Consider the following 12,679-nt stretch of genomic DNA (forward strand, 5'->3'; position numbering starts at 1 on the left):
AAAATCACTGTGTACCTAACTTAGATTTTGTACAGAACCTGATGAATGTGTAATGTTTGACATGAACATGACTATGTCAAAGACCACAATGGCTCAGCTCCATGGGAATGATGAGGCTCAGAGGAATGGCAAAGTCTTCCTCTTGTCCAAGTAAATATGTTAACAGTGTGTGCAGAAAATACCAACAATCACTTTCTCCCTCTCCCCTCAATGTTTATGGCCTGAAGACTGTTCTCCTGTAGAGACAGCTCCTGTGAAAATGAACTAAAACAAAAATTAAGTTGAATAATTTAGCATAGTGCCAGGAGCAAACTCTGTGTAAGTCAATTTTTATAAATTGTTCCTTACCTTTCCTGCACCCCCAGAATCTACAAGGCCCTCTTTATTACAGCAATGCATTTCATTAATTTTTAACTCATGGAATTGTCCTAAATCAACAACCATTATCAATTTTCTCAAGCACCCAACCCATTGCTAGGCACATAAACTATTTTGGTACAATCTTCCTTGAAACTGCAGCAGAAACCCTCATGTAAGAAAGATGTTTCTGCCTCCATTTACTGAGAGTTTAGGCTGAATCCACACTTCGATGTGTTTAACAACTATGTAGTCTTATATGTGTATGTCACTTTTTGTATTGTTAAAATGTGATACTCCCAACCTGTCCTTCCCAACAGGATCCCCTTCACTAGATAAAGCTACTAAAATCCAGTAAATATATATTCCATTTTCCACTCTCAGACAAAATATCTCCTATTGAGGAAATCCTCAGGTAGGGTATACATGAACTGTGAGATGTAACATGAATCTTAATAAAAAAAAAACCCAGGCCTGATATTAGGGTGAAAGGTGAAAGATCAGAGAAACAGAGCAAGCTACAGCCAACCTTACCTCACCAACTCCTCAACCACTCCTCTTTCCACGAATACTCAGACTGAAAGTCTCTGAGACCTCACCCTTAAGTGTCTCAGTTGAACTGCCACTAAAAGCCTCTAATTCATGGTCCTCATGCCTTATATACCTTTCTGCTTCCTGCCATCACTTCCTGGGATTAAAGGCATGGGTCCTTCTCAAGCAAAGACATGAGATCTTGAGTGCTGGGATTAAAGGTGTGTGCTACCATGCCTGGCTCTCTTCCCAGTGTGGTCTTGAACTCAACAAAGATCCAGATAGATCTCTGCCTCCAAAATGATAGGATTAAAAGTATGTGTGCCACCACTTTCTGGCCTCTATGTCTAATATAGTGGCTGTTCTGTGCTCTGATCACCATGTAAGTTTTATTGGGGTGTATAATATATCAACCACAGTGAGATGTCTGTAGAGACTTCAGAATTTGGACTGTCAGATGAAGCTTCCTGAGCTTATACATTGGATGGCACTAGCCAAAAATCTCATCTTGGCAAAAATAAGGTCAAATTGTATGACTTGTCAAGCAAAGTAAGCTACCTTGCCCTTTCAGAAATAGCACAGAGGTTTTATTAAGCACATCGTTAATTTTAAGGTCATGTATATGGAATGTAAATATAAATGCTAACAAATACGTATGTAGCCTGAAGGAATTCTTACTTTTAATGACTCTAGAATGAGATATGTTAATAGTATCATTCAGTAAGTAAAAATTCTATTTTCATTCTAAAAGTGAGGGAAGTATTTAATCAGTCACAAGCCAATAAATATGTTGGTGATGTTGATTTATACTGATTTTAAGAAAAATATTTAAGCAAAAGGTATAAATTTTCAAAAATCATGTTCTAAAAGTTCCATAATAGCCGAGGTACAGATAGAATGTCTCTGACTGTTTTATTTGCTCTTGGGATGCTTTTCCTTGATATGAGGATTTGTTTCTAGTCTTATTGCATCTTGTTATGCTGTGTTTGGTTGATATCCCTTGGAGGCCTCCTATTTTTTGAAGGAAAACAGAGGAGCAATGGATCTAGGAAAGAGGGGAGGTGGTGGTGGGGACTTGGAGAGGAGGATGCAGTTGGGATGTACTGTATGGGTGAAGAAGAAATAAAAGGAAATAGAAAAGAAAAAAAACAAAAAATGAAACAAAAAACAAAATTTATGTCCTGTAATACAGAAGTCTAAGGCCTGATTTGAAAGTTACTTTTTGACTTTACAAAAGTTCAGATAGACTGTACACTATCCAAAATAAACTATATACTATACACTAGAAGGAAATGGACTTCTTACTCATGTAGAGTTTAAAGGGATGCTCTAATAAGTTGTTTTTAAAAGCAGTACTACTAAAAATGAGAATTATTTTTGCTTTTTAACTGTTATAGGACTGACACATTAGAGAGTATATTAATTAAATATAAAATTCTAAATTTTCAAATATTTTGCTTTAGATATAAATGATCAATCCTATGATAGAATCTTAAGACTACAGTGTTAAAAGATACACCCTGAAATAATAAGGGATCTTTTTTAAATAAAGAATAAATTGAGCAGTGGTGGCACAGGTCTTTAATCCCAGCACTCAGGAGGCAGAGGCATGTGGATCTCTATGAGTCTAAGCCCAGCCTGCTCTATGGAGCAGTTTCCAGGACAGCCAGGTCTGTTACATAGAGAAAGCTTGTCTCAATAAATAAAACAAAATAGTATAAATCCTAGTCTGTAAGATTGGTTGAAAGTCACAGCTAACAACTGTGTATTATAACAGCATATTTATAATGGGTTGCCTTGTAAAGCCTTGATACGAAGACTTTCACCTTGTCATATTGTATCTTGTTTTGTCCTGTCTGTCTAGCATCTCTTAGAGGCATGTTCTTCTCTGAAGGGGAAATGGAGAAGGTGTGCATCTAAGGGAGAAGAGAGGTGGGAGGGTAGGAGGAGAAGAGGGAGGGGAAACTGTGGTTCAGATGTATTATAAGAAAAGAACCTATTTTCAACAAAAAATGAAAAAAACTATGAATGATAATTTTCAGGATGCTTCTTAACATGTGTTATATTATTTAATTTTGAATCTTTGTGAACACATTACCTGATAGAAAAAAATTACGGGAAAAATGTTTATTTGGGTTCACGGTTTTATTCCATCATGGTGCAGCAACAATGGCAGAGACATTTGATTCCCAGCAGTTAGACTATGTGGTAGATGCTATTCATGTAATGATGATCCAGCAAGTGCAGAGCTAGACAGGAACCAAGGACTCAGTAACTTTTAAAGGACCACCCTTAATAACCTATATCTAACAAGGTCAGTTTTGACTCTTATTAAGTTTCCACAGCCTCCCAATATAGCACTATTTGTCTGAGGAAGAAGCATTCAAAATGTGAGTTTTTGAGGGACATTTCAAATTAAATCATAGCAGATGTATTAAAGGGAAAACAAAGATCAATGTAAACTTGAGGAATGTTCACAACCTTGAGAGAAACAAACTAGATTAGAGCCACACCATGGTTGCTTCAGTGGTGGTGAAAGTGTGCTTACTCCTAAATTGGTAATGATTTCACAATTGCTTGTTTTCTTAATAGGCTTCCTTGACTATATAATGATTATTTACTTTCTTTGGTATGTATCAATTTTCTTTTGGATGGTTGATACAGACATTAACTAAAGGATACAACTTTGGGGAAACATTTCAGAATTAAATTTGTAAATACAAGGCATTTTATTTGAATGGCAGTAGTATTTTGAATACAAATAATTTAAAACTTTGTATGGGCTAGTTTTATGTCAACATAATACAAGCTAGAGTCATCAAAGAGTAGAGAACCTCAATTGGGAAGATGCTTCCATAGGATCAGACTGTACACATTTTCTCAATTAGTGATTCATGGGGGGAGGGCCCAGTCCATTGTGTGTGGGTGTGACCATCCTTAGGCTGGTGGTCCTGGGTTCTATAAGAAAGCAGGCTGAGCAAAGCCATAGGAGCAAGCCAGTAAGTAGCACTCCTCCATGACCTCTGTATCAGATCCTGCCTCCAGGTTCCTGACCTGAGTTCCAGTCCTGACTTCCTTTGCCGACCAACAGTGATTTGGAAACATAAGCCAAATAAACCCTTTCCTCCTCAATTTGTGTTGGTCATGGTGTTTCATGACAGCAATAGTAACTCAACTAAGACATCCCCCATAGTTCAAAATCTTTAGGTATTTGACTGTAACTGGTGTTTTGCCAAGATATGAAGCAGTACTAGGTGTAAAGTTCTAAACCTCTGTTTGAACAATTAACTTGAATTAAGACTGTCCAAGAAGAGAGACTGCTTATCCAAAAGTATTTCAACTTGCTCATTTTATTTTTATATGTGTACAATTTTATTTCATAGACATTGGGTTCATAACATTATGAAATATGTACTGGAAGCACAAATATTGGAGGTTAAAGAATCATAAAATGAAGCTTCACAATTGTAGGAATGCAAAAAAAATAAAAAAACAAACTAAATTTAAACATTGTTGCAAGTTTCAAAACACTTGCAAGTGCCATCCCTTTAGAATTTTGGAGCAAGTTATCTGGAATTTCAATGAGCGAAGTTTATTCTTTTTCAAACCTTCCATTATTGTGTTGACTTTACTTCTTGCTGGTCAAAATCATTTATTAACTTCTTAATGTAAACCAGCTTGTTGTAAAGAAACACACATCTATCTTTTTCTTCACAAAATTTAGGATTAAGCTGTCGCATTTTCTGATATGCTACTGAAATTTTCTTAGTAATATCTTGATATTCTTTTGATCCTGGAGAAAAGGCCTTTCTTTCTGAATCTAAATCAATGATTGGTGTGCATGAAATCTGTATCTTATTGTACATGGCCTGATATTCATTATAATCTGCCCTGAATTCCTTCTCATAACTCTGACGTTGGTCAGAGGAAACTATGATGGAATAATTAGCAAAATAATCTGGAGTCCCAGGTGTAAAATATGTCTTCCCAGAGTCAGGGAAAACTTTTTTAACTTCCTTGTTGGAAGTTGACTTCATAATTTCATCTTGTTTTTTAAAATCTATCTTCTGTTTCTCCATTGGGCTGGCAATGCAATTTGGAATGGTTGTTTTTCGCTTTGCAAATGTACATTTGAACTTCTCAGGCATGAAATTCTGTATTTCTATTGGCTTTGAATACTTTTTTTGAACTGAAACACAAGATGGAGCTTCAAATGAAGTGTGTTTATTCAACTCTCTTTCAAACATGCCACTGTCATGATTGATGCTGTCACATGGATTTTGAGTCCCAGATCTTTCTGGAGCACTGTAAACATTATGATTGCATTTCATGAGCAGTGGTGAATTTGAGATTGGCAGATGAGAGGTAGGCAATGGTAAAGGGATGTATTTGGTAGCAGTTGCAGAACATGGCAGAATTAAAGATTTCTCACTGTTACCACTTACTTGGTCATTTGATGTTAACTGTATAGCAGATTTAGGGGGAAAGAGTCCACCTTTGTTTTTCATTAAAGTGTCAATACTAGACAAGTAGTGAAAATGATCCTTTGAGGATGATGCATCATCTATTTTAGAAACTACAGATGATTCTTTGCAAGGGGTAGCCTTGGTAGCTTTATGAAACGGTCGCAGTTTTCTGGAAAGCACCAAATCCAATGACTGCTTGTCTACCTCATTATAACCAGGCCAATCTCTCTGGACCTCTTTGAAGATACTGTCTTTTAAAGTATATGACAAAGTAGTGGCATTCAAATTAGCCACCTGCAGCAGTATTTTTCCAAGAAAATTGGTGTCATTTATTTTGATGCCATCTTTTTGCAGTTGAACAAGAAGTTCAGATTTCTTGTAGTCTTTCAGTGCCAGTAGGTGAATCACTCTGTCCCTATATGACCAAGTGTGGACACCATTTATTGGCTTTGACTTTTGGAAGGCATGTCCATGGTTGAGAGGGGTTGTTCTTTTCCTATCAGGTGCTTGATCAGGAACAAATTGAGACACTTTTCGAACTGGCACCTTTTTCTGTACATATGATTTTCTAATATTCTTCCATGTATTGCAGGATTTCTCTTCTGCTTCTGTCATTATTGGTGGAGTCAGTTGAGAAGAGCTGGTGGCTCTATTCACCATCATTTTGTCTTGGATTGATTGTGTGCAGTTGAATTGTGGGCGGATAGAATTTGACACATTTGGTTGGGGATTGCTGATTTTGGATTGTTGGGTGTCATTACTGACATTTGACAATTGATAGTTAAAGTTTTTCATATCAGTAGATGAATTGTTTGGTGAGATTTTGCTAAGCTGTTGAAATCCTTGGAACTGAGAACCTTGGGAAGGTAATGAATACTTATTGTTCTGGTATGGGGAACTTGCCTGGATCATTGGCCTTGGAAACCCCAGGGGCAGCCTGTTGGCATTGCTCAGCCCTGGGTCTATGCTGTCTGCCTCCTTCACAGGCATCTGTCCTATCATTTTTCCTGTTGCTCTGCTTCCAAAGGAAGCCAAATAGTCATACCTGTAAAAATCAAAGTTTGAAAGAAAAAAAAATGATTTTATTCTCCTTGGCATATATGAACTATTATTACTATTGTTTATAAAACTTTACTTAGAAAATATTTTATCCTAGTTGAACAAATAAGAGAAATAGCTAACTGAGGAAAATTTGGGAGAGATAAAATTGTCGTAAGAATTTAATTATTTTTCATCTTTATAGCTTCTCTTCCAGAAGCCGTATTAGCTCAAACTGAAAATATGTTATTCTCTGAATTTAGTATACAAAATTATCTCCTCAGAAATTAAAGTAAAGGTACTTGATAATGGAATCAACAACATCTACAAATTAGTGGAGGCTGGAGGAAAAGGCTTCCACATGACATGATTAAAAGCATGTCCACATTATACTTAGTCTGTCATGAAAGACATCTTTTTAATCTTTCAAAGGATTGGAGTTTGGCCTATCCACAGGGGTTTTCACTTGCAACCATATAATTTGCATTAATAATAGATGAAAATAAAGAATTTAGAGGTGTGTTTTTTAATTCTTAAATCTCTATACATCTCTAATAATGGGAAGTAATTTGCTCATTACTGTTTTTCTATCAGCCTTTCACTCGATATCCCTTCTTCCCACTAATGTTCTTCTCCATAATCTTTTATTGCATTATTCCTCTTATTTATTTAGAGTCTTCACATTACCATTCTATTTAAGATAGTGCCCTACCAAAATGAATAAAAAATTTCTTAAAAAATAGAATTTTAGAACAAATGGAGAGTGGGTTAAGGGGGAAAGCCTTTGAGGAGGTAGGAGGAGGGAGGAGAGGGGGGTCTGTGATTGGTATGTAAAATGAATAAAAAAATTTCTTAAAAAATAGAATTCCTGCCAGGCAGTGGTGGTACATGCCTTTAATCCTAGCACTCGGGAGGCAGAGGCAAGCAGATCTCTGTGAGTTCAAGACCAACCTGGGCTACAGAGTGGGCTCCAGGAAAGGCACAAAGCTACACATAGAAACCCTGTCTTGAAAAACCAAAAAAAAAATAGAATTCTAGAACATATTGCTTCTAATTGGCTGTGTAAAAAGATCACCCTTTCAGATGATCAAGATCAGAAATTATATCAAAGAAATATTTATATAAAAGTACAATATTTTAATACTTCAAAAAAAAGTGCCCTACCATTCACAGTCACTCCAGAACACTCTTTCCATTATCTTGTATAGAGCACATTTACTAACTGCAATCAGATTACATTCACTTGATGGTTTCATATATGTTACTTTGACCAGGATAAGAATTTAATAAGGGATTGGGTTTTGCCAATCTTTACATTGCTTGACTCTAGTAGCTAGAGTTATCCCTCAAAGATTTAGGAAGCAGTTGGTACTTCTTTAAACAAATTCATATTCATGTTAAGTCTCACACATTTTTCTTTCTTTCTTTCTTTCTTTCTTTCTTTCTTTCTTTCTTTCTTTCTTTCTTTCTTTCTTTCTTTCTTCTTTTTTTCTTACTTTTTTTTTGGTTTATTCAAGATAGGGTTTCTCTGTGTAGTTTTCATGCCTGTCCTGGATCTCACTCTGTAGACCAGGCTGGCCTGGAAACCACAGAGATCTGCCTGCCTCTGCCTCTCGAGTGCTGTGATCACAGGCATGCCCAGCAAGTCTCACTCTTGATAGGTTCACTCTGCTAAATTTCTATTCACTCTTAGATATCTAGCTTAAAGCTAAGTTCATTTGTAACATCTATCATCAAAAATAATTATTGCCTTCATTATTACCTCAGAGCATTTTGTATAAATTCTCTAAAAAATAACACATATTATATCATCATTACATTTGTTTTTATACTAGTCTATGACCTTTAGAACCATAGAGATTACTGGATGTGTAATTTTACTGACTCTTGCCATTTTTTGTCCACAGTACTATACTATACTCTTTAATCAATAGCTACATAAGAGAAGCAGTTTCTACATGTCAAGAGAATAACTAGCAACACCTTTGCATTTTTAAGGCAAATCTATATCTCTATCACATCAAGAAGTATATGAGTCTATTAATGTCAGAGAGATGCTTCATTCCTCTTTAATATTTTTCATAATCCCATAACTTCACAGTACATTTCTATAAAATAGAAGAATGAAATAACTGATGCAGAAATAACATTAAATCAATGTAATGCAGAAGTATTGTCAGCAATATAATGCCTTCATACATATATGAATGCTATTTTATTCTTGCTGGAGATCCTTAGTAAATATAAACATAAATAAGCTGTGTTTCCTGTCTTTATGTATACAATACTTTAGATACTAAAAAAATATTCCAATCATAGTCTTGTTTTCAGATAACAACAAAATGTCTTTTGACAAAAGAATGAGAAGACAGGCACATTGTGACAAAAATATAAAATTATTTTATAGACATGAAAGTCTTGAAAATATTGACCCAATCTATTCCTTTTTTATTTTATTAATCAATTATCTTTTCCAGCCTGATCACAGTTTCCCCTTCTTTCAGTCTCTCCTTGCAACAACCCTCCTCCCCTCACTGCATCCGTTTCTCCTGCTTTCTAGTATGAGAAATGCAAGCCTCCCATGTATATCAGCTAGCCATGGCATATCAAGTTGCAGCAAGACTAGGGACCTCCTCCCCTAGTAAGGCTGCATGAGGCAAACCAGTAGGAGGAAAGGGTCCCAGAAGCAGTTAATGGAGTCAGAGACAGCCCCTGCTCTGACTGTTAGGAGTCCTACAAGAAGATAAAGCTATACAGCTGTAACATGCTGTGGATATTGCTCTATATAAATAAAACACTGGCCAGTGACCAGGCAGGAAGTATAGACAAAACAAAAAGAGAGGAAAATTGAGAAAACAAAAAGAACAGGAAGAGACACTGCCAGCCACCGCCAGGACAAACAACATGTAAAGTTGCCAGTAAGCCATGAGCCACGTGACAAGGTATAGATTTATAAAAATGGGTTAATTTAAGATATTAAAAACAGCTAACAAGAAGCCTGCCATGGCCATACAGTTTATAAGTAATATAAGGATCTGAGTGATTATTTTATATGTGGGTTGTAGGACTTCGGGGCTTGGTGGAATCTGGAGAGAACCTCTCCAGCAACAAATGGCGCCCAACATGGGGCAAGAGTTTCCACCTAAAATCTGAGTAAAAAGATTCTAAAACGGAGCTAAAAACTGGTCCTAGTTGTCTCTTTCAAGCTAGCGGCAGCCTGTGTGTTTGAGCTACTATGGCAGTTTCCTGGCGTGTGCGCTTGACCTAAAGTTTGGCGGGAATGAGGCTCTGCAAGTGGCAAATTAAGCTGCATTGTAGATTTAGCCTTTGCTGGTACAAAACAAAAAAGCTTTCTGGGCTACATACTGCTTGAATAAAAACATAGACCCACTATTTCTGAGAGTTAATGGCTCCCAGAGCTGGCAGAAAACATACCACCACCATTCTGAGAAGCTGAAGTGGGCAGAGCCAGCAGCCACAGCGCAGTTTCAGTCTTAGAATGCTGTAGTTTAAAGCAATAGGCTCGAGGTAATATAAAAAATAAGCCACATAAAGATGGCTACCACACAGAAAATCTGGATTATATTCTCTTTGATATTCGTAACTGAAGAAAAGCATTTGATTACAAAAGATGTTGAGTTATGCCAAAATATATATTTTAAAGGTACCTTGACTTCAAAATTTGGATGTAAGGATATGTTGCTTTGGAAAGGAGGCTCTGTTTTTGTTTCCACAGAAAGCCAGAGGCTATGGATTTGTTCCAGATTAAGATACATCAGGTTTGACCAGCCAAGACCCCCTAAAATGTCTCTGATAACACCATAGCCCAGATAATCCAACATTCACAATCATCTCAAGACAACTGGCTCAGACAATACAGCCTCACAGACTATTCCATGATCCTAAAATTATCTTTGTGTCTCCATAAGATACAGCGCCCCCTCCAGCAAAAAGTAGTAAGAAAAGCTACGCCCAAATTCCCAAATATACCAACCTGGCTTTGGAGATGTGTAAAAGTTAAAACCTTCCTTTTTAGAAAAAAGAAAAGAAAAAGTGCTGTGGGATGGTCTGTATGTCAAATCTGTTGCTCTGATTGGTCAATAAATAAAGCACTGATTGGCCAGTAGCCAGACAAAAAGTATAGGCGGGACTAACAGAGAGGAAAATTAAGGGAACAGAAAAGGAAAGAGAGTCACTGCCAGCCGCCACCATGACCAGCAGCATGTGAAGATGCCGGTAAGCCACGAGCCACGTGGCAAGGTATAGATTTATGGAAATGGATTAATTTAAGCTATAAAAACAGTTAGCAAGAAGCCTGCCACAGCCATACAGTTTGTAAGCAATATAAGTTTCTGTGTTTACTTGGTGGGGTCTGAGTGGTTGTGGGACTGGAGGGTGACAAAGATTTGTCCTGACTGTGGGCAAGGCAAAAAATAAAAAAAAAACTCTAGCTACAGTAACATATGTACAGAGTGCCTCGGTCAGTCCCATGCAAGCTCTCTGGTAGGCAGTACATTCTCTGTGAGCCTCTATGAGCCCAGGTTAGTTGATTCTGTGCTTTTTTTTTTTTTTTTTTTTGTGTGTGTGTGTTCTCCTAGAACTAAAGGAATCTCACAAATGGGACTGAAAGTGAATAGCTTCTCTACCTAATAATATAACATAAAGCAACAATTATTAGCAGGGAGAGAAATAAAAAAACTTTTAGGAAAAATAGATGAAAATAAACAAAATGACAGAACCTACTAGACAATAAACAAAACTATGATAATCAATGGATAAATGGTAGACAATTATATAAGCATTACTAAAATACTAATTGTCAACATTTTAGCAAGGATATCAAATTAGAATTTTGCTTCATAATAGGTATAAATTCTCTCTATATATATCACAAGATAAATGTAAAAATTAAATAATATGACAAAGGACTTGACATTTCAAATTTTTAAAAATATACAAAATGGAATATATATTTTATTACATAAATTATTTTTCATGTAATGTACACTTAAGTTTTATAAAATCACCCCTCAAAACTTGCAATCAAAGTATAAAAAGGTGAAGAATGACAGAGTTGTATATTGTGATTTTGAGCTGTGAAGAATTGACTTGTTTACATGAATCTTATTGCTCTAGTTAGTGGATATAATTCTAATATACTCATTGATCTAGTGACAAAATTATATTTTAAAAATACATAAAATTTTTGTTGTTTGAAGAAGTATAGTTCAGCACATTGTTAATAACACATTAAATGCTTATTTCAGAAGGAATTGTGAGATTGGATAATAATAACATATAAAAAGTCTCTGACATTGAAACATATTTAAAGGACATCACCTGATTGTTGCCCCAATCTGAAATTTGTAGCTTTGTCTGGATTGCTATTTGGTGACTGATGAGAAACTACTTTCTGATCCACAGACTGTGTCTTACTAGTTTATGCTGGGATATAAAAAGTGGACAGGGATCTCTCGGGAATTACATTTATAAGAACACTAATCTAATTTATAAGGACTCGTTGTGTTCTGTAGCAGTGAGAATGACAAAAAATTCTTAATCTGTCCAACTTATGTAGTATAAAACATGTATACCAACTTATGTGCTATACCACCTTCCAGTTTGATAGTGCCTCAAAACATGGCTTTGACACACTATGTAAACAAATTAGACTATCAAAACCCAAACTTTGAGCAAATTTCTGTGTAAGAGGAGGCATTTATAGCAGATATCTTAGATCGCACTGGTATCCACTATATAGTACATGTTTTATCTTCTTAGTTAAAGAAAAAATGCACAAACACAGGTTCAAATCACTGTTGTTAACTTTAAACACCCTTAAGACCTAGCCACATTTGGCAATATGTCTACCTTTTCTTACCTGTCCACTGTTCATTGTCATCATCTAGGTTATGTGCTTTCTAGAGCACTGTAGTCTTTGCAGTGTACCTTCACACAGCACTTAATGTCCTTTGCTATGTAACTATCAACATATCAATGCTTCTAGAACTCTGACACCACAATCACTAATCTCCTCTAACATTCTCCATCCCCTGACTTAAAGCAAAACTTCAGTTCCCTTAAAGATATTACTTTCCTTCAACCCTCTCAAATTAGTGTTTTTGCTGTTGTTTTAAGTCTTTAATTTTATTTTATGTGTTGTAGGTGTTTTGCCTGCATGTATGTCTATAAAGCATTTATTTCCTAGAACACAAGTTGCAGATGGTTGTGAGCCACCATATGGGTCTATTGAACCCCAGTCTTCTAGAAGAGTAGCCTGTGCTCTT

The 12,679-nt window shown here is 36.1% G+C and overlaps 1 pseudogene across 1 annotated transcript; it reads right to left on the reverse strand.

The window, feature by feature from the left end:
- Nucleotides 1-4,220: 4,220 nt before the first annotated feature.
- LOC102911263 (RNA polymerase II elongation factor ELL2 pseudogene) lies at nucleotides 4,221-12,394 on the reverse strand (annotated as a pseudogene). The gene is made up of 2 exons (XR_013048053.1): nucleotides 12,274-12,394; nucleotides 4,221-6,399 (listed from the first exon to the last, which is right to left on the reverse strand). The product of XR_013048053.1 is annotated as an RNA polymerase II elongation factor ELL2 pseudogene (transcript).
- Between the last annotated feature and the right edge of the window lie 285 nt (nucleotides 12,395-12,679).

Source organism: Peromyscus maniculatus, chromosome X (assembly GCF_049852395.1).
Source record: "Peromyscus maniculatus bairdii isolate BWxNUB_F1_BW_parent chromosome X, HU_Pman_BW_mat_3.1, whole genome shotgun sequence".
Lineage (NCBI taxonomy): Eukaryota > Metazoa > Chordata > Mammalia > Rodentia > Cricetidae > Peromyscus > Peromyscus maniculatus.